Raw genomic sequence first — 23966 nt, 5'->3', positions numbered from 1 at the left:
CTGGAAGAAAGTAAAAACATGTTGTAGTTTCAGGTATTACGTACGGAATGAAGTAATAAACCTATACAATGAAGTAAAATGGGCTTGTAATGAAGACCGAAAAATTTACACAGCAGCACATCTCATCAAAAAAACTAGATCTAATCGCCCAGATTTGGTCTCTAGTTCGGTCTTTAAATTGGTTCGACATTGATCACAACTATATATATATATATATATAGGGTTGTTTTATATACCAAACTAATTTTAAACGCTAAACACCACACACATCATTATAAAACAACGCGGAGTTCATTACAATTTTATTTGTAGTTCATTATAGGGAATTAAAAGATATAAAAACAATGACATCATCTAGCATAATATAAAGATCTGAAGTTCATTATAAGTTTGTTATTAGTTCATTATAATGAACTCCATGTTGTCTTATAATGATGTGGTTTGGCGTTTAAGGTTTAAGACTGGTTTGGTATTGATCACAGTCCTATATATATATATATGGAGAGAGAGAGTGAACCTATTAAATGTCCAAAATCTTTCCAGCAAAGCAATAGCAATAAATTAGTAATCTGTTCCAATGCAATATTTACATTATCAATAAAGTAGCATGGGTGAAATGTGAAATCCAGGGAGAGGGAGAGGGAGAGGGAGAGAGAGAGAATAGTCACAATTTCAGAACATGAAAAAATAAGAGAAAGAAAAAGAGAATAAAATCACAATTTCAGAACATGAAAAATAATAAACACAGAGAGAGAGACAGAGAGACAGAGAAATAGAGATAGAGAGAATGGGACAGAATATTATCATCGGATATTTTTTGTAAATAGAAAATAGTTGTTGTGTGGAAGGTCTCTCATGATTCTGTTTTTTTAACATGCACAATTTTCGAACAAGCATGCTAAAGAGGTGAGCACTATAAATACCTCTACCCACTTACTCCAACAATCACTCACTAAACTCTCTCAACCAAAATCATTCAGAATAATCATCAACTGAAATAGTTCAGTTTCTTTCTTCTTAATTCATCTATTTTCATTTAAATCACATTCCATTTATTATTTATCTATTCTTATATAAATCTGCAGTTACTGTTATTTCTGCTATATCACTAATTTTTTTCTTGTTATTTGTTTAATATTAATATAGGAGTACTTTTTTATACTCCCTCCGTTCAATGGTACTCGCACTTTTTCATTTTAGGCCGTAAATTTGGGATTGATTTCTTAATGTAATTAAATAAGAATTTGAAGTGTAATGAGACATGATGGACTTGCGGTTTCGCGTTCGAGTGGATCAAGTTATATGGAAGATAACTGAACCGGATGGATCAGTTAGCAAATGTCGTTGCCACTTGATCAAGGCGTTCACGATCTCGCTAGCCACCAATGTAATTTATAACTCTCAATTTTGCACTACTTTAACAGTAAAGCGGCAAGTTCGGGGTCGATCCCACCAAGAAACCAGTGTATCAAGTGTGTGAGAAGTGAACAGGGGGTCGGCTGCTACCACGCTTTAATTTTGGGAGTTTTTAACTAATGATTTTACCTTAGGCAGATAGTAAACTATCTACTGGATCAAGGTACTGCTAACTACTGGATCAAGTAAGTGACATGCTGGAATAAAACTGACTACCTAGGCATGCGGCGAAAACATAAACACTTTGCTATTCGACATAATTAAACACTGGATCAAAGTCTAAAGCGAAATTAAACTAGAACAGTGAATACGAAGGCGAAAACTAAACAACTCCAATTTTATATCCAAAACTCATAACAGTGTTGCAAGCATACAGAATACAGAAAGATTGATTCTTTAACTACAGAAAAACTTGAAATCAAACTAAGCTAACAACTTCAGGATATAAGAAAGCAAGTAGAGTCGAGAAAATTCTCGGATGAAAATTCGAGACAACGCCGAACAGATATCGAATACTCTGTCGCGCTCCCTCTCTCTAGCTAACCATTTCTCTCACTATCTTTAGAACTGGGAAACTAAACTAAAACGTAAACTAAACGTAAAAAGAGATCTTTTGATTATGGTGGCACATCCTCTATTTATAGGCACTTCACACAATCTCCAGCTGGATAACGATCTTGGCAGAGGATATTCGCTCACGCTGTGAGTGAGCGACTCATCGATTGCTACGTGCCTTCCTTCTAGAATGACGTCGCTTTTCAATAACAGATTCATGACTCAGCTCCGTCCTTGCGTCTCATGTATCAGCACGTGTCCCTCTTCTAGAACGTCGTCCTTGCTAACAGAATGATGCCCACCATCCAGCTCATTAGCCTCACGTGTCCTCCTTCTAGAATCCAGTGGTCCCCGCCCAACTGTTTGATCACCCCCTTTGATCAGTTCACCCGATTTTTGGCCTTTTTCGCCTTTTGTACCAACTTGATCAACTTGTCCTTGTTGCCTTGGTCAAGCCGTATTCCTGCACATTTAACACTTATTTTGCGCGATAACTGACCAAGTATAGTAAATTTTACCCCCTAAACCGATGCATGAAATAGGCCTTATCAAACTGCTCACACTTAAAACATACTTGTCCCCAAGTATAAAGAAAAAGAAAAAGAAAAAGAAAAAGATAAGACAAATTTCAGGCATGGTTTACTCATTTCAAGAAAGTAAAAGAAGACGAAGAGGAAAAATAGACTTAAAACAAAAACACATATTCACATAGATGCATTAGACCGAATAAACTTCCAAAAATCATATCCGAGGTCGAGGTCAATCCATTTGCCAGCAGCTTATGTTTCTCCCCTTTTGCGTATATTTGATCAAGGTGTCAGTTTGTCAATATTGCTCAATTTAAAACAACTGTTGGATTCACTCAGTCACTCATTTCTCACCAGAGATGTTAGGACTGTTCACTCGGTATTGCCACAAGTCTAATACCTCGAATCGGACTGCACAAGATAGTTCCTTAAGGTCTTTGTTTCGGGCGTAATGGGGCTTAAGGGAGTAATGTATTAAGGTAGGGTCCTAGGGGTTCTAAGTTATAAACTGTAAAAAAAAACACATGAGTCAAGAGACCAAAGATTTGAACAAATTTTGATGGGTCAGACGAAATTATTAATTCTGCCTCTAGACATTTCACTGGGTCAAGTCGCGACCTCTTTTAATTCTTGGCTTATTCTCTAACTTTCAACTTACTGGGTCAGGTTACAACTTTTTTTCCTGCCCTCTTTTTCTCAAATTTTTCTCAACTCTTTTTCCCGACATATATTTTCCAATATATTTATTTATTTATATATTATTTTTCTGACTTGATGTCTGACTTAATCAACCTGATTGACTAACCTGCTCAACCCGGCTACCCCTTTATTTCAACTTCCTGCCGTCATCCCCCCTTTCTTGTGAAATGATTCATCTCTCGACCCCTTTTGTCACGTGTTTGTAAAAAAAAAGTATAAGACATGGGTTTTCAAAAGAACGGGTAAGAGTGTATATGGCTCAACTTGGTTAACTAGGAGGTGCCTTGTTTGATGAGGCGGGTTCATGAAACGAAAGAAGAAAGGGCTCAAATGGTTAAGTTCTAATGCCTTTAGTCCTTACTACTTGTGCAATTTTCATCTAAATATTAAAAAGTAGCCTCTCGTAAAATTTTCTTTTGTAAAAAAAATAGTAGAAAGTGTTCTACTTTGGCTTATAACTCACATATAGAGAGGCTTTACAGATGATTTTAAAATTGAGCATTTCCATCATACTTGCGTCGTTCAAACTGATCAAGTTTTTGCAATCAAGTTTCTACATGTAAACATACTGAGTCCTTTTTCTAACTCTTCCCAAAGCAATCAAGTCTTTCATTCATCCAATTTTCATGCATGCTGCCCTAATTACTACTAACTGCTATTTTGTTTTTTTCAAAACTTGACATGTATGATTTTACTGGAACTAACCCTCCCCCTCCCACTGCATATGAACTCGTCCTCGAGGGACTGGATGTAGTGGAAAAAGGGTTAGGCACAGGCAAACAAACCAAGGAAAACTTCTCACACTTAGACCAGACACTGGGCTAAGTGGGAGATAGTGCCAACAATCAAAACATGCCGATAAACACAGAAAACAATAACCAAAACACAAAGGCAGATAGAACAAACAAAACATGCATAACCTTCTCACACTTAGACCCAACAAAGGTCAAGTGTAAGTTTAAACAAAAATAACAAATTTTTACAGACATAAAAAGAGATTGTTTGAAATTGAAATGAGTTTAGGGGAGGAAATACTAATGCTGCCTGGAGGTTTGACCGGGGGATGCCGAAGGATGCCTGGAGGATGATGGGCGCCGAGTTGGAGGAGAGCTTGTAGAGGGAGGTAGTGGTTGCCTGGTAGGAGTCTGATTATGGGTGGTTCCCAGTAACCTGGCCAGCAGGACCAGTTGAGAGTTCGAATTGTCCACCAGCTGCGTCAACATTTGCTCCACTCGGAGCTTCCATGCGTCGTCGGTACGTGCAGCCTCCTCTCGCTCCATCCTTAGAGTGGGTACCCAATGTGTGCCTTCCTCTTCTCCTTCAGCAGGGGTCGCTGAGGTTTCCTCAGGCCATGTTCTTCTCTTGGGTTGGCTCCTCTGTTGCTCCTGCTGACTGGCTGTATAAAATTGAAACCTTCCTCCTTGCGTCTTCTCGAGTACCTGAATTCTAACAAGGAAATCGAGGTCAAATAATTCGAGACTGGGGCAAAGGATGAGTCGTCCGGCACACTTCACAATCCAGTTTCTCCTCAAATAGGCCCCGAGGAGGTGGTAGACGTTTAGATGGCGGGCAGCGCGGGTAGCAATTTGATTTATGGAGTAGGCCAACCAGAAGCCGAGATGGACCTTCCTCTGCTCTCTCATGCTCCAAGTAGAGCTCGGCCAGCTTAATGATTGCCAGCGTATTGGCTTGTCCAATGAGATTACATGCTAGGTAGACCTGGGCTAGGCTGAGGGCAGGATCAGCAATGTGATGACCTCTGGATTCAGAGGCTTTAAAAGTAGGGCCGCATCCATTGCATAGGGCCTTCCAGACGGCCCGCTGATCGAAATCGGGTTTCCTTTGAGGGAGGCCGATATCGCGCCCAAACCAGTCATTGTTAGCTACCTGGCTTTCTGTGTAGAGGCCCATCCGGATGGAGAATTCATTTAGGCTCATCCAATGTTGGCAATATATTCGGTAAACCTCTCCTTCATCATGATCTTTTCTAGGGATGGCTGGTGTAGCATCTTCCCCGCCTTCAACCTCTTCTGGGGTGTCACCCTTTGGTGGAACTCCTCCTGCCACATGGGATTATCAAATTCCAGCTTCTGTTGGAGAAGAGTTGGGGTTAAAACCACATGCTGGTGAGAGTAGGTGGCGGCAGGAGATGTTGCAGGCCTTCCTTGTTGCCTGCTAGATGTTCGGGTCCAACGCAACTCGTGTTCCTCCGTATCACTGCCCTCATCTGTATCTCTCGGCAGTGGAGAGGCGGGCTCGTAAGCATATGTAATAACGATCCCCACATTGGCTGGGCGGCTTCTCTTAGGAGGAGGAAGAACAACCTCCTTCCCCTTTCTCTTCCTCTCTTTCTCTTCCTTAATCAAGCTGTCTTCAGCAACCTCTCTCTCATCTACGGCCTCATCGACCTCTTGATTCATTAGCTCATCTTCATCCACCAGTCGTCGTACCACGAGGAGCCTCGTTTCATTATCTCCCCCTCTTCCCTGGTCTTCAGAGTTTCAGCTTCCTCCAGGATTCGGTTCATCGTCATTCGGCGCGTCTGACGTTGTAGCGGCTCCTCCTCCTTTTCCGGTTCATCCCCCTTGGAGTGAAGGACGTTCCACTCAGCCTTCTTATCGACAGACAACGGGTGGAAGTCCTCCACCTCTTCGTCATTGATTTCGCCGACCTCAGTCAAATGCGGCTCATGGACTGAAGTAGAGCCGCCACCGCTTGCTGGCGACGGAATAGCAAACGGCTGCTCATAGGTCTCCCTCCATCCTTCCTCGTCAGAGGTGTCCCCGCTGTGTTGCACCAGCTGGATGGGGGTAACTGTTGGGGAAGGAGGTGAAGGTTGGGCGGGAGAGTTGGTTTTTGGAAGAGATGGTAGAGAATTTCGGGGTGTAGGATTTGGGGTATGCGATGTAGGAAAAGCAGATGGGGTTTCTGTTCTGGGGGAAGAGGATCTTCGGTCACCATTGTCGGCCCCGGCACTGGAAGATGAGGATGAAGTTGGAAGTTGTTCAATCAACATTTTTACTGGTAATGGTGGTGGGTTTTGGTAGAGAAGATGATAACTTGGGCAAAGGTTTTGAATCTTTGGAGAAAATCGGCTGAGAGCAAATGAAATATTCTGTAGACGATTTGGATAAAAGTGATATACGGATCTTAAAGCTGCCTTTTATACTGGTACAACGGCTATTGAGATCCCTACTGTTGAGATCCATGCGACTCTTTACGTACATGCGCACCTTTTCAGAGTGCCAGCTGACTTAGCTTCTTCGATACGCCTCTTCTCTCCAGTACTATTTTGTCCACTGCAGCAGTTAGCTCTTCCTGACACCTTTTCCATGACTGCACCCGTCCTATCATCACATGCCCTGATTAATGCAAACACAGTACCACCAATTAAATTCAAATTTCACTAATCAAGTGGTCAATTAATTTCAGATGAAAACTCAAATATTACCACTTGATCAGTTTCTTCCTCATTTTCAACTTTTATTTTCCTTAAAAAAAACTAACTTACGAAAATTATTTACACTAATTACTAAGGACTTGACTGGGTTCCCCTAGGACGTCACTTGATCAGTTTAATAGATTAAGAAACCGTCGCTTGATCAAGTAGACTACCTATGAGTACCCAGTCACTTCTTTTACCTGCTCACTGGTGAGAGTTAGGCATGAGTAGTGGAATTTCATCCACCACAAATGCCTCCATTCCTTCTCTGTACGACTTTACCCTGTGACCATTCACCATAAAGGTGGGCGAGTCTGGATCGCTCCCCTGGAGTTCGACTGCTCCATTTGCTTTGATGGCGACAATGGTAAAAGGGCCGATCCACCTCGACCGCAGCTTCCCGGGCATCAATTTGAGTCTGGACTGGAAGAGAAGCACTCTCTGGCCCACCTTGAGTTCCTTCTTACGAAGGTTCTTATCATGCCACATCTTCGTTTTCTCTTTGTACCACATGACCGAATCATAGGCATCAAGGTGGAGCTCTTCAAGCTCCTGCAGCTGCAACTTCCTCTCCTCAGCGCCATCTTTGGCATTTAAATTCACTAGTGTTAACACCCGCACTATGCACGGGACAAACGATTTTCAAATAATGAAGAAAAATTATGCGATAAATAAATTAAAAAATAGGATAATAAGAATATAATGACGTTTATAATTAAGAAGTAATATTAATTATAATAAGTATACATAACATTATAAACAATAACAAATCATCCTAAATGAAACATTTCATATTCGGCAAATAATTTTATATTGTACAATTTTAATGTCTCATATGAGCGGCATAAAATAAAATAAAATAAATGACAAGTAGGAGATGTGTGACTATGGATCAAATAGTATGAGTTAGTTAGAATAGTGTTACCACCCATGTTATGCGCGTAAGATATTCAAATAAAAAATATAAATTCCAATGAATTTATAGGAAATAAGTAATCGTAAAATCATGAACACTTCTAGAATGAGAAATATACTTATCTAATACATTTATACCGCCTTAAGTTATAATAATGTGATTGCAGTAAAATAAAATAAAAATTACAATAAAGAGAAGATAATGATATTTATATTTAAGAATATGTCTTAATTAGAATAAGATATATTACAAATAAAGGAAAATGTGTGATGAAGGATCAATGAGGAAAAAATCAAATAATTTGAATAAATAAAATAATTAAATGATATTTATAAAATTAATTATATTTAAAACAAAAAGACAAAACAAATACGATTTAAAGTCGACAAATGGATATTACTCTTACTCACAATACATGAATTATCTTTCCATCATGAACAACATAACTTATAATTATGGAACTTTTAATAGATCTATCAACATTACCTCACAAAAAAAATTATTATGAGTATGATCAATGTAAATGAAATAAAAAATAATAATATTTTTTTAATATTTCACACAATTTATATAATTTACTACAATAATTATTAACAATTAACATAATTTTTGGCACATACTACCAAAAAAACATACTCGGCACACAATTCAATATATTTTTAATTTATCAAATCAATAGAGAAAAACACATTTGTTAATTAGAATTAAGATAAAAAAAAACTAAAAAAGAGATATAAATGATGAGTGAGATTTGAGAGCAAAGTATATACAACCACTAAATCATATATATACATATAAAAACTTGTTTCAAGTATCTACAAATAAAAAAAAAGATATATATCAATTGTTTTAAATAAAATAAAATAAAAAAACCAATATGTAAGAAACATAAGAAATAGTCAAATTAAATTAATAAGAAATGCCAAAATAAAATGAGAGCCCAATAGTTTGAATTATGTGAAATGACCTAAATAAAGAGTCTGCTAAAATTCGAAAAGCTCAAAAAACAAATTAAACGAAGCCCAAAACAAACTTATATAAGAGACCAACCCAAACTCTAGTACTTAATATCCCCCACTTACATTACACTAATTACAATTAATCAGCCTAATAAATATACATTACAAACTAGTAAAGTACAACATATTATACAGGAAAATATAAAAGGGATTTTCTCCCCATTTCTTCCGCCGCCTCAGCCAAACCCTAGCGCAAAATCGCGCCGCTCCAGCACCTCCGCCAACAAAACTTCGCCGCCGACGGCGAAGCTGACCACACCGCACCACAAATCAGCGACAACTTCATCTACTCACTGGTAGTTTATACTCCATGTAAACTCATGGCTGTTTAACACCACCCGACAAACGAAAACCCTAAATCTCCCCCAAACACCGACGAAATTGGTGAGCATCATCGACGACGGTGTATTTACCCTAACCCAGTCCAAAACCACGGAAGGTAGCCCTAGATCTCGACACCTCCACCAAGTAAAACAGAGAAAAAAGCACCATCTACGTCGGACGATATTTCTTCCATCACCAGAGAAAGGTAAAAGCTACAAACTTAAACCCAATTTTTTTTTTCAAAATTGTATGTTTAGATTTCAAATGATTAGCTTAAAAAAATTATTTAGGGAACAGAACTAAAAAAAATTAGGGAAAATAGCGACTAAAAAAACATGCGACCAAATTAGTGTTTACCCTAACATATTTGCGAGAACTTAATTATCAATTGTTGTAATCCTTTGTTACACAGCTTCAAAATTGTGAAAGAGATGAACAAAGCTTCCAAATTCGTTCCAACACAGTCCAAGCAGGTAATAAACTCTCCTATTTAGCATATTCAAAAGCTTACTATGTGACTCAACTTATTTTAACACAAGAAAATCCCGCAAGTGTACGGGGCTAGTGTAGCACAAAGCAAGCAAGAGTATCGTATCCACAGAGACAAAATGTATAAACTCAAGTACCACGGACCGATTTTAACTACTATCTAGACGATTCAAAGGTTTGGTTGATTCTTGGAAAAACAATTAAATATAAACAAGTTAAAAGCACGCAACAAATGATAGGTTTCAAATAAGAGAACGAGGTAGAGCTTTGGATCCGACTACAATACCCACAATGTAAACAACTCAACAACTTTGACTACCCGTTAAAGTCTCTAGGATTAGAAGGACAATCGCTATTCTAGGCTAAGCCCCCTCTCGAGTGCACTCAACCCGTTGATTAACTATTAATATTGAAGTCTCCTTCTATACTTCACAATTAACTCCTATACTCAAAAGATTCAAGTCCTCACTCTAGAATTCCTTCTCTCGAATGCAAATTATCTAGGTGTTGTTCATTCTTTTATCAATCCTAATTAGGTATCTCTCGATTACTCAAAACTAGGTCAATATATCCAATTGGTAGCTAGGCAATTGAATTGAAAGGCACAAGAATGAAACAAAATAATCACAAGAGCATAGGTAATCAAAAGCTATTGAATCAATCACAAGTATTCATTGTAGTCTTCACCAAAACTCTACAAATGATTTAGCTACTCATATTCAACTCAAAAACATAAGAATAAACCATAGTCATTGAATAAAACATGAAAACCAATGAAAATACTCCCAAGGGTGGATTGAACAGAAATTCGTCTTCGTCTTCAATCTTGTTGAGGATTGGGACGCCTTTCCTCTCAATTCCACTCTCCAAACCTTCAAAAGCTGCTATGGGGCGTGTATCGTCTCCTGAGGTTGAAAACCTAGGTCTCCTTTTATACCCGGGGCGGAAATATTGAATCTCGCAGAACACATCGCCCGGCCGGGCGATTTTAAGTCGCCAAAACGCCCGATCGGGCGAAGTTTCTGGAGTTCGCGACCAAAACGCCCGGTCGGGCGTTTTCCCCTTAACAATCGCCCGGTCGGGCGTTTTCTCTAGAATCCTCCGAAAGCATTGTCTTCGTCTTCGAAATGGCTTCGCGTGAGTATCTTGCACGCCCCCATCGGAGTCCGGATGAGAGAGTTATGGCTATTATACGAAGGTCGCGCATTGAAGCGCGGTCGGTCAGACGATTCTTCCTTCAAGCTCGTTTTCAAGTCATTTTCACCTGTTTTAGCTCCAAACACTCGACAAACTCGTCAAAACACTTATGTAGTGGATAATGGATGTAAACTCAAGTAGTATGCTACAAAAACACTGAAATGTTCACGTTAAACATCCAAAATACTTGCTAAACCACGAGTTTATCAACTCCCCCAAACTTAAACACTTATTTGTCCTCAAATAAGAAGTAGAAAACATAGAATGCGAACTCGTGTAAGTATGTTGGATTGTCATCACTGCCTCAGTAAAAGAAAACAGAATTATCATGCATCAATAACTTCGCATACTAGTACACCAAAATGAACATTGCTTCATGCTACTAGCACGTATTCCACTTTGTCAATTTGCCCTCACAGGATATATAGTGTGATAAATTTTTTTTTTCTCTCTCACTCTCAAAGTGTATATGTATAAAATGGACCTCTCAAATCAATCAAAAATGTATAGCTTACCATAAGCTTGCTCGAAGTCTAGACTCTCATCTGCTATGTTGTGACTACAGATTTAGGATCCGAAAGGTTTTTTCTAAAGGTTGTAATGTAAGGCTCTTTGGTAAGGTGAGGAAATATTTGGCTAAAAAGTGACTAAACCCAATTATAGCAAAAGTGATCAATTTCACTACATCAAACTTAGTACCCCACCAACCATTCGAATCTCAGTAAATTCTAGACTTTGTCAAGATTTCTTCTCACTTCCCAATTCCTTTAATTTTTTTTCTTTTCAAGATCTTTTTTTTTGTACATCCTTTCCTTTTTTTTATGCACAACCAATTCTTTCATTCAAACAAAGATGTCTATGCACTTTTCACAAGTAGACGCGCTACTTTTCTTTCTACCTTATCTCTCCAACTCTTTTCACAAAATATAAACTAAAATTCACCCAGAGTGTACGGATATTCCCTTTTATTTAGATTCCAAAGAAAAAGGCTTTAAAGGCTCAAAGTGGCTAGTTAGGGAAAAATATTATGAATAAGGTCATAAATTTGGATATCAAAAGTAGCTAAGAAGGATGGCGTAACGTCCTCTCCTATTCCTATAATCACTATGTAGACTCAAGAAGACCGCGAGCAAGTTCTAGAAACATATAACATAGTTGATGAAAAATCACACATTTTTGGAAAAAGATATTGGCTCAATTCTCACATGGTATTTTTCAGCAAATGACAAAGCAACGAGCAATTCACTTTAGGCAAATCACAAGAAGGAAATACGAGTTACTTAGCTAAATCAACAAGTTTTCACAAACATTTTACGCAAGTTCTCATCATAGGCAATTCATCCAACAAACCTACTTAATTCATCTCCAAATGTCTCCAACTTCCCATTCAATTTCACCCAAGGGAGTACACAAAAAGAAACAACACAAACTAACAAAGCACACACAAGGAAAACTTCACTCATCATCATATCAAATACGGTACCATCAAATAAAGAGAGAGAGAGGTAAAAGAATGAATCCACTAGACACCCCCCAAACTTATTCCAAGCAAAGCTGGGATAAGTTTGAAAGATAGTGGATCTCCCATGTACCTTCACTGCGGAGGAAGAGGCGCCACTGGCCACGGGCATTGATGTCGTTTTTCACCCATCAAAGCCTATTTCCCTGTTCCACTCAAAACACAAAGAAAACACAAAAACACACCAAAACGAGAACAAACAAAAACACACAAAAATAAAAAATTTACCTACTAGGGGTTGCCTCCCCCATAGCGCAACTGTTTAACGTCGTTTGCCCGACGGTCTTCAAGCTTTCACTTAATGATCCAATCTCACTCGGATAATGTCATCGGGACCCTTTTTCGCTTTAGCGGCCAAGTAGAGCTTGTGTAGACGCTTCTTCCACCAAGTGGGCTTCACATCGGCCCCAACAACACCTTCTTTAGGTATTCCAATTTCCACTTTGGCAACCTTCATCTTTTTACCCCCCAATCCATGTTCATCTTCAAACATCCATTCAGGCATAAATATTTCCTCCAACGGATTCTCAACCTCATCATCCCTAGCCATCACATGTGCCGCTTGTATCATCTTGCACTCTTCAACTTTTAAGTGCACCTCTTCCGCTCTCTTGGACTCTTCCACTTCATGACGTTTCATCTTGTCCAACAAGGAGAGAATGAGCGTCTTGTTTCCATGCCTAAGGGTGAGTTCTCCCTTAGTGACGTCAATTAGAGCTTTTCCAGTTGCTAGGAATGGTCTTCCAAGGATGAGAGGGACATTTGGATCCTCCTTCATGTCCAAAACAACAAAATCCACGGGGAAGATAAAATCATTTACCCTTACTAAAACATTCTCAAGGAGTCCATTCGGGTATTTGACGGATTTATCCGCCATTTGAAGGGTAAATGTAGTTGGCTTCAAGACACCAAACTTCAACTTCCGGAAGAAGCTTAAAGGCATGAGATTTATGCTTGCCCCCAAGTCACATAGGGCCTTAGTTTGCCTATCATTCCCGATCACACAGGAAATGTTGAAGCTCCCCGGAACTTTCATCTTTGTCGGCATCTTTTGTTGGATGATTGCACTACAATTCTCGGTCAAATTCACGGTTTCATAATCAACCAACCTCTTCTTCTTGGATACAATTTCTTTCAAAAACTTGAGGTAGCCGGGCATTTGTTGGAGAGCCTCAATAAGAGGAATATTGAGGTGCACTCTCTTGAAGATTTCAAGGAACTTAACAAGCTTCTCGTCCAACTTCTTCTTTTGCACCACTTGAGGAAAAGAAATTTTAACCTCAGATTGTATAAGAGGCGATTCCACTTCAATCTCCTCTTCTTCCTTCTTGTCGGGTACTTCCTTAGCTTCCATTTCGGGCATAAGAGGACTCTCATAGCTTGTCCCACTCCTTAAGTAGATTGCCTTGCAATCCTTGGGGTTCACATTTGGCTGTCCTGGAAACTGCCCTGGCTTATGCTGACTGCTCACAGCTTGAGCAATCTGACTCATCTGCGTCTCTATACCCTTCATATGTACTGCCATGCTGTGGACATCATTCTCAACCTTCTCCAGCCTTTGATTGATATGCTCCATGTTCTTGTGTGACTGTAACATGAATGCACTCAGTATATCTTCTGTACTTTTCTTCTGCGGCTCAGTGATCATCCCTTGGGAAACTGTGAACCCCGGTGGTGGCTGGAGGGAATTGTTGGGGTTCCCATACGACAGATTAGGATGCGCCTTGTTCCCAAAATGATTGTAACCCCCACCCACTAGAGTGGGGCGGGAGTTGTTATAGTAGTTGTTGCCCCCTTGGTGTATGTAGTTAACATCCTCTACACCCTATTGCCGCTCCTGCACCACCGGTCCCATCCCCATGAGATCTAACTTCTTGTGGAGGAGCTCCATATGTTTGTACATATTGTCCATCTGGCTACTCTCTGTGGCAGAGGCTACCCTGTGCACTCTACTCCTCTCATTGTTCCAGCCTTCATCATTAGAGGTCACCTTCTCAATCACCTTCATGGCCTCTGCTTCTCCCTTCTTTAGCAGTGATCCCCCTGCGCTCAAATTTAGTTCCCGCTTTGCTTCAGGCAGGCACCCCCTATAGAATGCTAGGACTTGATGCGTCGGATTCAATCCATGGTTGGGGCACCTCTTCATCAGTCCCTTAAATCTTTCCCAAGCTCCTCGAATACTCTCTTGGGGAATCATCTCAAAAGAAATGATTTCTGACTGCCTCTTCAACGCCTCACTCGGTGGGTAGTATTTTTCTAAGAACTTTTCCACCATTGCCTCCCACGTACGAATGGAGTTGGGCTCCATACTATCCAGCCAATCCTTGGCATCATCCTCCAGAGAGAAAGGAAACACCCTTAGTCTGATCTGCTCATCTGTGACTCCATTTATCTTCGTCGTGTTACAGATCTGGATGAATTTAGTGAGATGCTTGTTAGGATCCTCGGTGGGTCGGCCTCTGAAAGCATTGTTCTCAGCCATCTGAAGTAGTCCTCTTCTGAGTTCAAATGTGTTGGCATTGACATTGTTGCCAACAGTTGGGTTTGCCACCCCATGATAGGCATACATGTTTTGAACAGGTACCACATTCTGTCTTTGATTTAACTGCCTCTGCAAGTCTTCGAGCCGTTGTTGAAGTTGAGCATTCGTTGGAGGAGGCGGTGGTGGAACATTATTCTCGTCTCCGTTCTCCATCAGAATAGGAGATTGTGGCTCAAACTGAATAGGGGAGTGAACTGGTGACGGAGTAGGTGACGGTGATTCTTGAACCGGTGAAGGTGATCGTCTATGGACCGGAGAAGAGACTCGGATCCTTTGATTTAGCCTTCTCAAAGCGTTTCTCCTTTTGTTGGATGCTTCGATCTCAAGATCGATAGGCTCTAAAGGTAGACCTCTAGAGCGTGTGTGCATACAACCTGAAACAAGAAAACACAATATGAGAGCTCAAAAATAAAATAAAAATTAAAGCAATAAAGTCTAAACTAGTAATCTCTATCTTCACCACGATATTGAGCTAAATTAACACAAATTGTCCCCGGCAACGGCGCCAAAAACTTGACTCAACTTATTTTAACACAAGAAAATCCCGCAAGTGTACGGGGCTAGTGTAGCACAAAGCAAGCAAGAGTATCGTATCCCATAGAGACAAAATGTATAAACTCAAGTACCACGGACCGATTTTAACTACTATCTAGACGATTCAAAGGTTTGGTTGATTCTTGGAAAAACAATTAAACATAAACAAGTTAAAAGCACGCAACAAAGGATAGGTTTCAAATAAGAGAACGAGGTAGAGCTTTGGATCCGACTACAATACCCACAATGTAAACAACTCAACAACTTTGACTACCCGTTAAAGTCTCTAGGATTAGAAGGACAATCGCTATTCTAGGCTAAGCCCCCTCTCGAGTGCACTCAACCCGTTGATTAACTATTAATATTGAAGTCTCCTTCTATACTTCACAATTAACTCCTATACTCAAAAGATTCAAGTCCTCACTCTAGAATTCCTTCTCTCGAATGCAAATTATCTAGGTGTTGTTCATTCTTTTATCAATCCTAATTAGGTATCTCTCGATTACTCAAAACTAGGTCAATATATCCAATTGGTAGCTAGGCAATTGAATTGAAAGGCACAAGAATGAAACAAAATAATCACAAAAGCATAGGTAATCAAAAGCTATTGAATCAATCACAAGTATTCATTGTAGTCTTCACCAAAACTCTACAAATGATTTAGTTACTCATATTCAACTCAAAAACATAAGAATAAACCATAGTCATTGAATAAAACATGAAAACCAATGAAAATACTCCCAAGGGTGGATTGAACGGAAATTCGTCTTCGTCTTCAATCTTGTTGAGGATTGGGACGCCTTTCCTCTCAATTCCACTCTCCAAACCTTCAAAAGCTGCTATGGGGCGTGTATCGTCTCCTGAGGTTGAAAACCTAGGTCTCCTTTTATACCCGGGGCGGAAATATTGAATCTCGCAGAACACATCGCCCGGCCGGGCGATTTTAAGTCGCCAAAACGCCCGATCGGGCGAAGTTTCTGGAGTTCGCGACCAAAACGCCCGGTCGGGCGTTTTCCCCTTAAAAATCGCCCGGTCGGGCGTTTTCTCTAGAATCCTCCGAAAGCATTGTCTTCGTCTTCGAAATGGCTTCGCGTGAGTATCTTGCACGCCCCCATCGGAGTCCGGATGAGAGAGTTATGGCTATTATACGAAGGTCGCGCATTGAAGCGCGGCCGGTCAGACGATTCTTCCTTCAAGCTCGTTTTCAAGTAATTTTCACCTGTTTTAGCTCTAAACACTCGACAAACTTGTCAAAACACTTATGTAGTGGATAATGGATGTAAACTCAAGTAGTATGCTACAAAAACACTGAAATGTTCACGTTAAACATCCAAAATACTTGCTAAACCACGAGTTTATCACTATGTCTGTAGTTTAAAAATATGTCACTCTAAGGCAGATTACCATGTTGCACACACGTTTAAAAACCAATATTTGTCAAAAATTGTAGAACTCAATCCTCTCCAATGAAATGCATAAATACATATTTCAGAAACATTAATTAACAATAAAAATATCTGTCTTGCAGGCATCATTTTAAAAAAATGAGTATAAAACAAATTAATTTTTTGATGATTTGCAGGAACAGAACATGGGCTCGTCCGAGTAAAGCTCGGGCTCCGGTATGTCAGTTGACCTTTTCAAACTAATGAAATATGTACTACTGTACACCATCTAATCATGTTTCAAGAAAAACAACCATTGTTTGTTCCCCATTTTATAACTATTCTCGCCAAAAGTGCACGTAGTGGCATTCTTTTGCCACTATCATTTCTGTGTCCTTTAATTCATTAAAAAACCCGAACACATCGCACCTTGATGATAGAATCTGCATATCTAGGATGAAGATTGTCAATTGAAGTAATGAAAGATGCCATTACTTCACTTGGTGCCTCTAATATGAAAAAGAAACACTATACAATGTGTCATTTATTTAAACAAAATGCAGTAAATAATGAAATTATCTTCTGTGTGCAGGGAATGATATCAATTTACGAAAAGTATTGCAGCATATGATCTACACGTATGGCAAGTCAAAATTTGAAGAGAAAGAACCAAGATAGCATAGCAAAGGTAAATGCATATTTTATAGAACCTAAATCAGCTATTTAAAATTTCTTATTAAAAGCAAAATTAAAGAACCAAAAAAAATCTAATTTACATTCTATTTGCAGGAGATGATCTAAAAAATAGAAATCATGAAGGAGCAAAGACAGGAACAAAAATGAGATAGCAATAGAAGCAATACACATATTAAAGGTATGAAAATTGCATTCATTATATATGAGCTAACATAGATAATATAAAACTAATACAGAAATAGGAACATCAGATATTTACAGGAGGTAAATGAGTTTATATAACATTTACAAATAGCGAAAGTCAGAAAAATATGCATATAGAAGAACAGTGAGTGAAGAAGAATGGAGTGGAGAATGTATGAAGAAACTGAAGTAGATCTTTGTTGCTAATAATGTTTGAGTGATTTCTGTTGCAAAGAGCTTGCTTAGTGATTAAGAAGGGGGGTTAGCGCCGGGGTATTTATAGGACACAAATGCAGTGTAAGCTGGTTAAAAAAAAGTGCAAGTTCCCAAAAAAAACACAGTCATGAGAAAGGCATTCCATATAATAAATCAAAATATTGTACTATCAGTTAATAATCTTCACTTAATGGGCTTTAAAAATAGTCTGTAAAATATTAATAGGATTTAACAGACAATATTAATAGGATTCAGGTTCAATATTTCGATTGTATTTAAACTGTCATATACTAATAACTCCATTCTTTATGGGGAATATTACCGTATTTAATAGTGTTTCTCTTTTTGTTTACAGAAAAAACATTTCAGAAAATATTAGTATATTTAATAAGGTCTCTCACTATTTGCATACAGAAATTAATCTCTCATTATTTCGAGATTATGTATTCCAAAAGTTTTATATTTATGACTCCTAATATGCTGATTAATTTATTACAGCATCTCATTGGAAACAGACAAATGGATCTGTGACAGTTTTCCCTCTCCTTTTCATAAATAATTTTCGGATTTATATATAAGAAATGTTTAAAATATGAATACTACTAACATACTCCCTCCGTCCCAGACTACTTGCACTTATTTCCTTTCTGGACGTCCCAAGTTATTTGCACTCTTTCCATTTTTAGTAAAAATTATCACCTTCAGCCGCAATTGTTGACTTTGCTATACACTCATTCCTTAATCTCTGTGCCAAAAATAAAATGTGCGAGTAGTCCGAGACGGATGGAGTATTAAATATTTTTTCAGGGACAGTGCATTGGAAATAGAAAGTGAGCTGTCACAGCATGGAAGAACGGAACATATATATGTAATAGAATAGTGTTTCATGCATGCACTCTACATCTCTAACTCAAATAGGCTTGCAGCCTACTTATAATTTGGATACGCAACAAACAAATTAGGCCATAAACATTACTTTGAACCATTTGAATTTAAAATAATAGTAATGCAGGATTTTCAACATTTGTAAAAGAAAAAAAAATTAATTACACACTCATCTCTCATTTTCCCGCCCAAAAAGGTGTTACACTAATTTCAACCAACTACCTGACAGGCTTGTGAGCTCCTTGCCTCTTTTTTTTTAATGGTTGCCATTTTTCAAAATGATTAAAAGGGTAGATAAAATAGTTTCACATTTTCCCTCTAAAAAGGGCAAATAAGTCTTTTCATTAAACTGGCACTTCAGATTATGATAGATTTCTTTTACTGCGCAAAAAGCTTGGTGCTTCACTCCCACCGGCAGATGACACATTTTCCCAAATACCAGCCGGTATGGGGACATTGCGATAGGAGTTTTAAAGACGGTCTTGTAAACCCTGAGTGCGTCCTCCAGACAATGACTACAGTCTTTCCTCGTGGGATTGACCGTCTTCTCTAAAATTGCCTTAATCTCTCTGTTTGATACTTCGGCTTGGCCATTGGACTGCGGATGGTACGGTGTGGATAAGCGGTGGTGGACTCCATACTTTCGCATCAAGGCTTTGATGGTTCTATTTACGAAGTGAGTTCAATGGTCAGAGATTATAGCCCGTGGCACCCCATATCGGGTAAAGATGTTTGACTTTAATAATTTCGCCACTTCTCTGGACTCACACGTCCTCGTCGCCTTTGCCTCAATCCACTTGGACACATAGTCCACCGCCACTAGGATGTAGAGATTACCCTCAGAAGATGGGAAGGGTCCCATGAAATCCATCCCCCACACATCAAATATTTCACATACAATTATGGGGACCTGAGGCATCTCGTCTCTTGTAGAAATTCCCCCAGTAAGCTGGCATCGAGGGCACCTTTTGCAGAACTCGTAAGCGTCTCTGTGGATGGATGGCCAGTAGAAGCCTTTGTCAAGTACTTTCCTTGTTGTTTTCTTTGGCCCGAAGTGACCGCCACAAGCTAGTGAGTGGCAGTAGACCAGTACATCCTCTGGTTCCCATTCAGGTATACAGCGTCGGATTGCTTGATCCGCCCCCATCTTCCATAGGTAAGGGTCATCCCAATAGAAGTATCGGGAGTCGCTTGATCAACCCTCTCTACCCGGTTGATCCACTTACATTCAGATGTCGACTTTATCAGATAGAGATGCTCTTGAGGGAAAGCATCAGAGATGGCTTCCCCGTCGTCTTCTTGCAAGATTCGGCTCAAATGATCTGCTACTCTATTCTCGCTCCCCTTTTTATCGACCGTCTCCTAGTCGAATTCTTGTAAGAGGAGGACCCATCTAATAAGTCGCGGCTTCGATTCCTTCTTTGCCAGTAGGTATTTAATGGTCGCATGGTTAGTATACACAATCACCTTCGAGGCATAGACCACCGATAAGGCCTAGAAGATTATGTAACTCTTTCCTTCAATCTTCTGACCTAACACTGCCCCCACAGCATAGTCACTGGCGTCGCACATCACCTCAAAGGGGTGACTCCAGTCGGGGGCGCGTATAATTGGAGAGCTTATCAATCTATCCTTCAGCAGCTGGAACGCGGCCTTGCACTCATCGGAGAATTCAAACTCCACCTCATTCTGGAGCAGCCTCGTCAGGGGCTGGACTATCTTTGCGAAAATCTTTGATAAATCTTCTATAAAACCCAGCATGGCCTAAAAAGTCTCTGATCTCCTTCTGGTTAGTGGGATACGAGAGTTTTGCAATGACAGCTATCTTCGCTTGGTCGACCTCTATTCCCCTGCTCGGCACCACACGTCCTAGGACAATTCCTTCGGTAACCATAAAATGGCATTTCTCAAAGTTTAAGACCAAGTCCTTTTGGCGGCATCTTTCCAATACTCTGCTCAGGCTATGCAGCCCTTGATCGAATGTGTCCCCATAGACAGTAAAGTCGTCCATGAAAATCTCTATGCAATCTTCCAATAGATCAGAGAAAATACTCATCATGCATCTCTGGAAAGTGTCTGGGGTGTTACAGAGGCCAAATGGCATCCTCCTGTAAGCGTATGTGCCGAAAGGGCAGGTGAACGTCGTCTTCTCTTGGTCTTCCGGATTCACCGCGATCTGGAAGTAACTACTATAACCATCTAAGAAGCTGAAGTACTGCTTCCCTGCCAACTTCTCTAACATCTGGTCAATAAAGGGTAGAGAAAAGTGATCCTTCTTCGTAGCTGCGTTCAGCTTCCTATAGTCAATGCACATTCTCCACCCCGTGACTGGTCTTGTCGGAATCAATTCGTTTTTCTCATTTTTTACGACCTGGATTCCTCCCTTTTTTGGTACCATGTGCATTGGGCTGACCCAGTTGCTGTCCGGGATGGAGTAGATAATTCCGATCGAGACCAACTTGACAATTTCCTTAAGCACCTCTTCCCTCATGTTGGGGTTGAGCTTTCGTTGTTGGTCGCGATGTGGTTTGGCTCCTTCCTCCAGTCGGATATGATGCATGCACAAGACTGGGCTGATGCCCACCAAGTCTGTCAGCTTCCAACCGATAGCCTTCTGATTTCTTCTCAATACTTCCAGCAATCTTTTTTCCTGCCCCTGGGTCAAGTGACTGTTGATGATGACAGGCTTTGTTTCTTCTTCCCCCAGGTAAGCGTACTTTAGATGTGTTGGAAGGGGCTTCAACTCCTTCGCTGGTGTTGGTGTTTCTTCAGGCAGAGGATTTTCTGTCGCTTCTCTTTCCAATGGCTTGCCTTGATCAAGCCGCTTCTCTAGGCTGGATACCTGAGTTTCCCCACTTGACCCAGCTGGTCTTGGGCGCTCACAAAAATCCATCATCGCTTTCATGATGGCTTGGTCGTCCATATCTCTGATTTTCATGGTCTCATACCACTCTGCAACTTCTCTTTCGAATTCTTCATCAGCAGCGGAGTTAGTGAACTTCCTCTGTAGGAATTCTTCCTCCAAAAATTCTTGTACTAAGGGCTCAGTCACATCTACTGAGTACACATTCTCACTGTCTGCTGGCTGTTTCATGGCTTCATCAACATTGAACGTGAACTGCTCTCCATTGAAGTCTAAGCTGATCGCCCTATTACGGACGTCTATTATGGTGCTGGCCGTGGAAAGGAACGACCTTCCTAGTAGGACTCCACTCGACTCTCTTATTGCCAGCTCTGTCATCTTGATTACGAAAAAAATCGGTTGGGTATAGAAAGTTATTCACCTTCACGATCACGTATTCCAAGATTCCTTCTGGGTGAATACGCGATATGTCGGCCAGCTGTATTATTATATCAGTATCAACTAGCTTGGTCTTCCCCAACTTCTTGTAAATCGAGTATGGCAGAACATTAATCGACGCCCTGAGTTCGCACATCGCGTTCTCTACCTGGATATCTCCGATAGAAATAGGGAGCGTGAACATTCCCGGGTCGGTCTTCTTTGAAGGGAGATCACTCCCCTGGATCACTACGGATACATTCTCATCTGTAATCATCCTACCCTCCTCATTGACCTTCCCCGCCAAGTAATTCTTGATGAATTTGCAAATCGGGGGCATCTTCAAGGCCGTCAAGAGTGGCACCTTAACCTCCACATCTTTGAACATACTCGCCACGTCAATTGTGGCATCTCTTTTCCTGGTCACCATTCCACGGTATGGATATAGTTTGACCTTCTCTGCTTCCGCTTCTTGGCTTTCATCCGAGGATTCACCTCCCACTTTCGTTTTTCCCTTGTCTTTCCCTTTTGCTTGATCAGGGGAACTAGACTTTCCTTCTTCATTCTGGTTTTGTCCGGGTATACCCATCGGAGGTACTGCAGGTGGGCTAGGGTTTTGGTAAACCTTCCCTGACCTTAGGAATACTTCACTGATGTTTTCACGACCAGGTGGCTGCACAGTGGCAGGGATTTTTCCTTCATTGCCCCTTAGCTCTCCTAGTGACATTGCAACTTGAGACAGTTGCTTCGTGAGCATATCCAACGTTGCCCTTTGCTACTTCTGAGCCTCTTGAATTTCCCGCATCGCATCATTTGGCTGGTGCGGGACCATCATATCTCCTGGTCCGTCGTTGGGGTGCCGATTATAACGTTGATTCAGCGGCCCCCCAGCGTGGTTGGGCTGTGACTAGTCGGATTGTCCGTAATGCTCTTGTTGGCCGACGACATTCACCTGGGGTTGCGGCTCCGCCGCAGGGGGAAACTCGCAATAGTAATAGTGGTGCTCCTCGGGCGGCGGCAGTGGCGGCGCATATTGTTTTTCCTTCGGTGCAGGTGGTGGAGGCGCTCTAGACTTCTCGACTGCCTCCAGCAGCTTCTTCTCCATTTGCTCGAATCGAGCCTCCAACTTTTCATCACTGCGCGCCTCTGTTGCGTGCGCTGCACCCCTTCTGTACTGGCCATGGGATGTCTCATACGACCGCTTGGCTTCGATCAATCTCTCTAGTATACTCTTTGCTTGGCTGAATGGGGTTTTAGAGAAACCTCTCTGAGCTGCTAGGTTAAGATCGTTCTTGCTGTCTATTGTGAGTCCGCCATAGAAAATTGACTAGATCTCCCGCTCTCTCAGCTTGTGGTTGGGGCATGCTTGGAGCAACCCTTGGAATCTATCACAATATTGACCGAGGGGCTCATCATACTCATGTCTGGCCTCGGTAATCTCCCACTTAAGGGCACTCGTCTTCGACGCTGGGAAGAAGCGATCTAAGAATATCATTCGGAACTCGGTCTAGGTCCTGATTGATCCCTCTGGCAACCTCGATAGCCAGACTCCCACATCGCCTTTCAAGACGAAGGGAATAGCCTTCAGCCTATAATATTCGGACGTGGATCCCTCCGGCACGGGCTGAATATCACAGTACCTGCAGAATTCCTCTAGAAAGGCGTAAGGGCACTCTTTTGAAAGGCCATAGAAATGGGACAAAACGGCTAGTACTCCTGATTTGATTGCAATGGTCCGCATTCCAGGAGTGATGGCGATGGCATGGGTGGGCTCCTTTTTGTCATGCGCGTGCAGAGAGTCAATTCCTAAGTCGTTATCGACGAGGGTCATCTCTACTTTTGCTTGTTCAAGTGGTGGTTGTTGGGGTAGTGCATTCTGTTCTCCTTCTTCGTCGCTGGTCAGTTGATCAGCGGCCGCTGCTGCTGCTAATGCAGCTCTGTATCGCGTGGTAACAACACCGGCTTCGTGGATTCTCCAATGAGCGTTAGTGTCTTTGCATATTTGAGGATGATTCCAATGCCCACCGCGTTGGTACCTTCTCATAAAAGGAAAGAAAAACGAATGAGAAAAGAAAGAAACAAAAACTATTTACACCTATGCACTACACACAAATATACAATAACACCATGCTTCCCCGGCAA

General features: G+C 40.8%; 1 long non-coding RNA gene across 2 annotated transcripts; it reads left to right on the top strand.

Moving 5' to 3' along the window:
* The first annotated feature begins 8513 nt into the window (after positions 1–8513).
* Positions 8514–18747, top strand: LOC121759114. 2 transcript variants are annotated; one of them, XR_006041598.1, is made up of 6 exons: positions 8514–9103; positions 9311–9371; positions 16762–16801; positions 17157–17252; positions 17354–17438; positions 18158–18747. It is a non-coding gene; the product is annotated as an uncharacterized LOC121759114 (long non-coding RNA). The 2 variants fall into 2 exon arrangements; XR_006041597.1 differs by having other exon boundaries at positions 17354–18747.
* The last annotated feature ends 5219 nt before the right edge of the window (positions 18748–23966 follow it).

This window comes from Salvia splendens, chromosome 12 (assembly GCF_004379255.2).
Source record: "Salvia splendens isolate huo1 chromosome 12, SspV2, whole genome shotgun sequence".
Taxonomy (NCBI): domain Eukaryota; kingdom Viridiplantae; phylum Streptophyta; class Magnoliopsida; order Lamiales; family Lamiaceae; genus Salvia; species Salvia splendens.
Note: the sequence above shows the minus strand (reverse complement) of the source record. Positions and strands in the feature narration are given on the sequence as shown.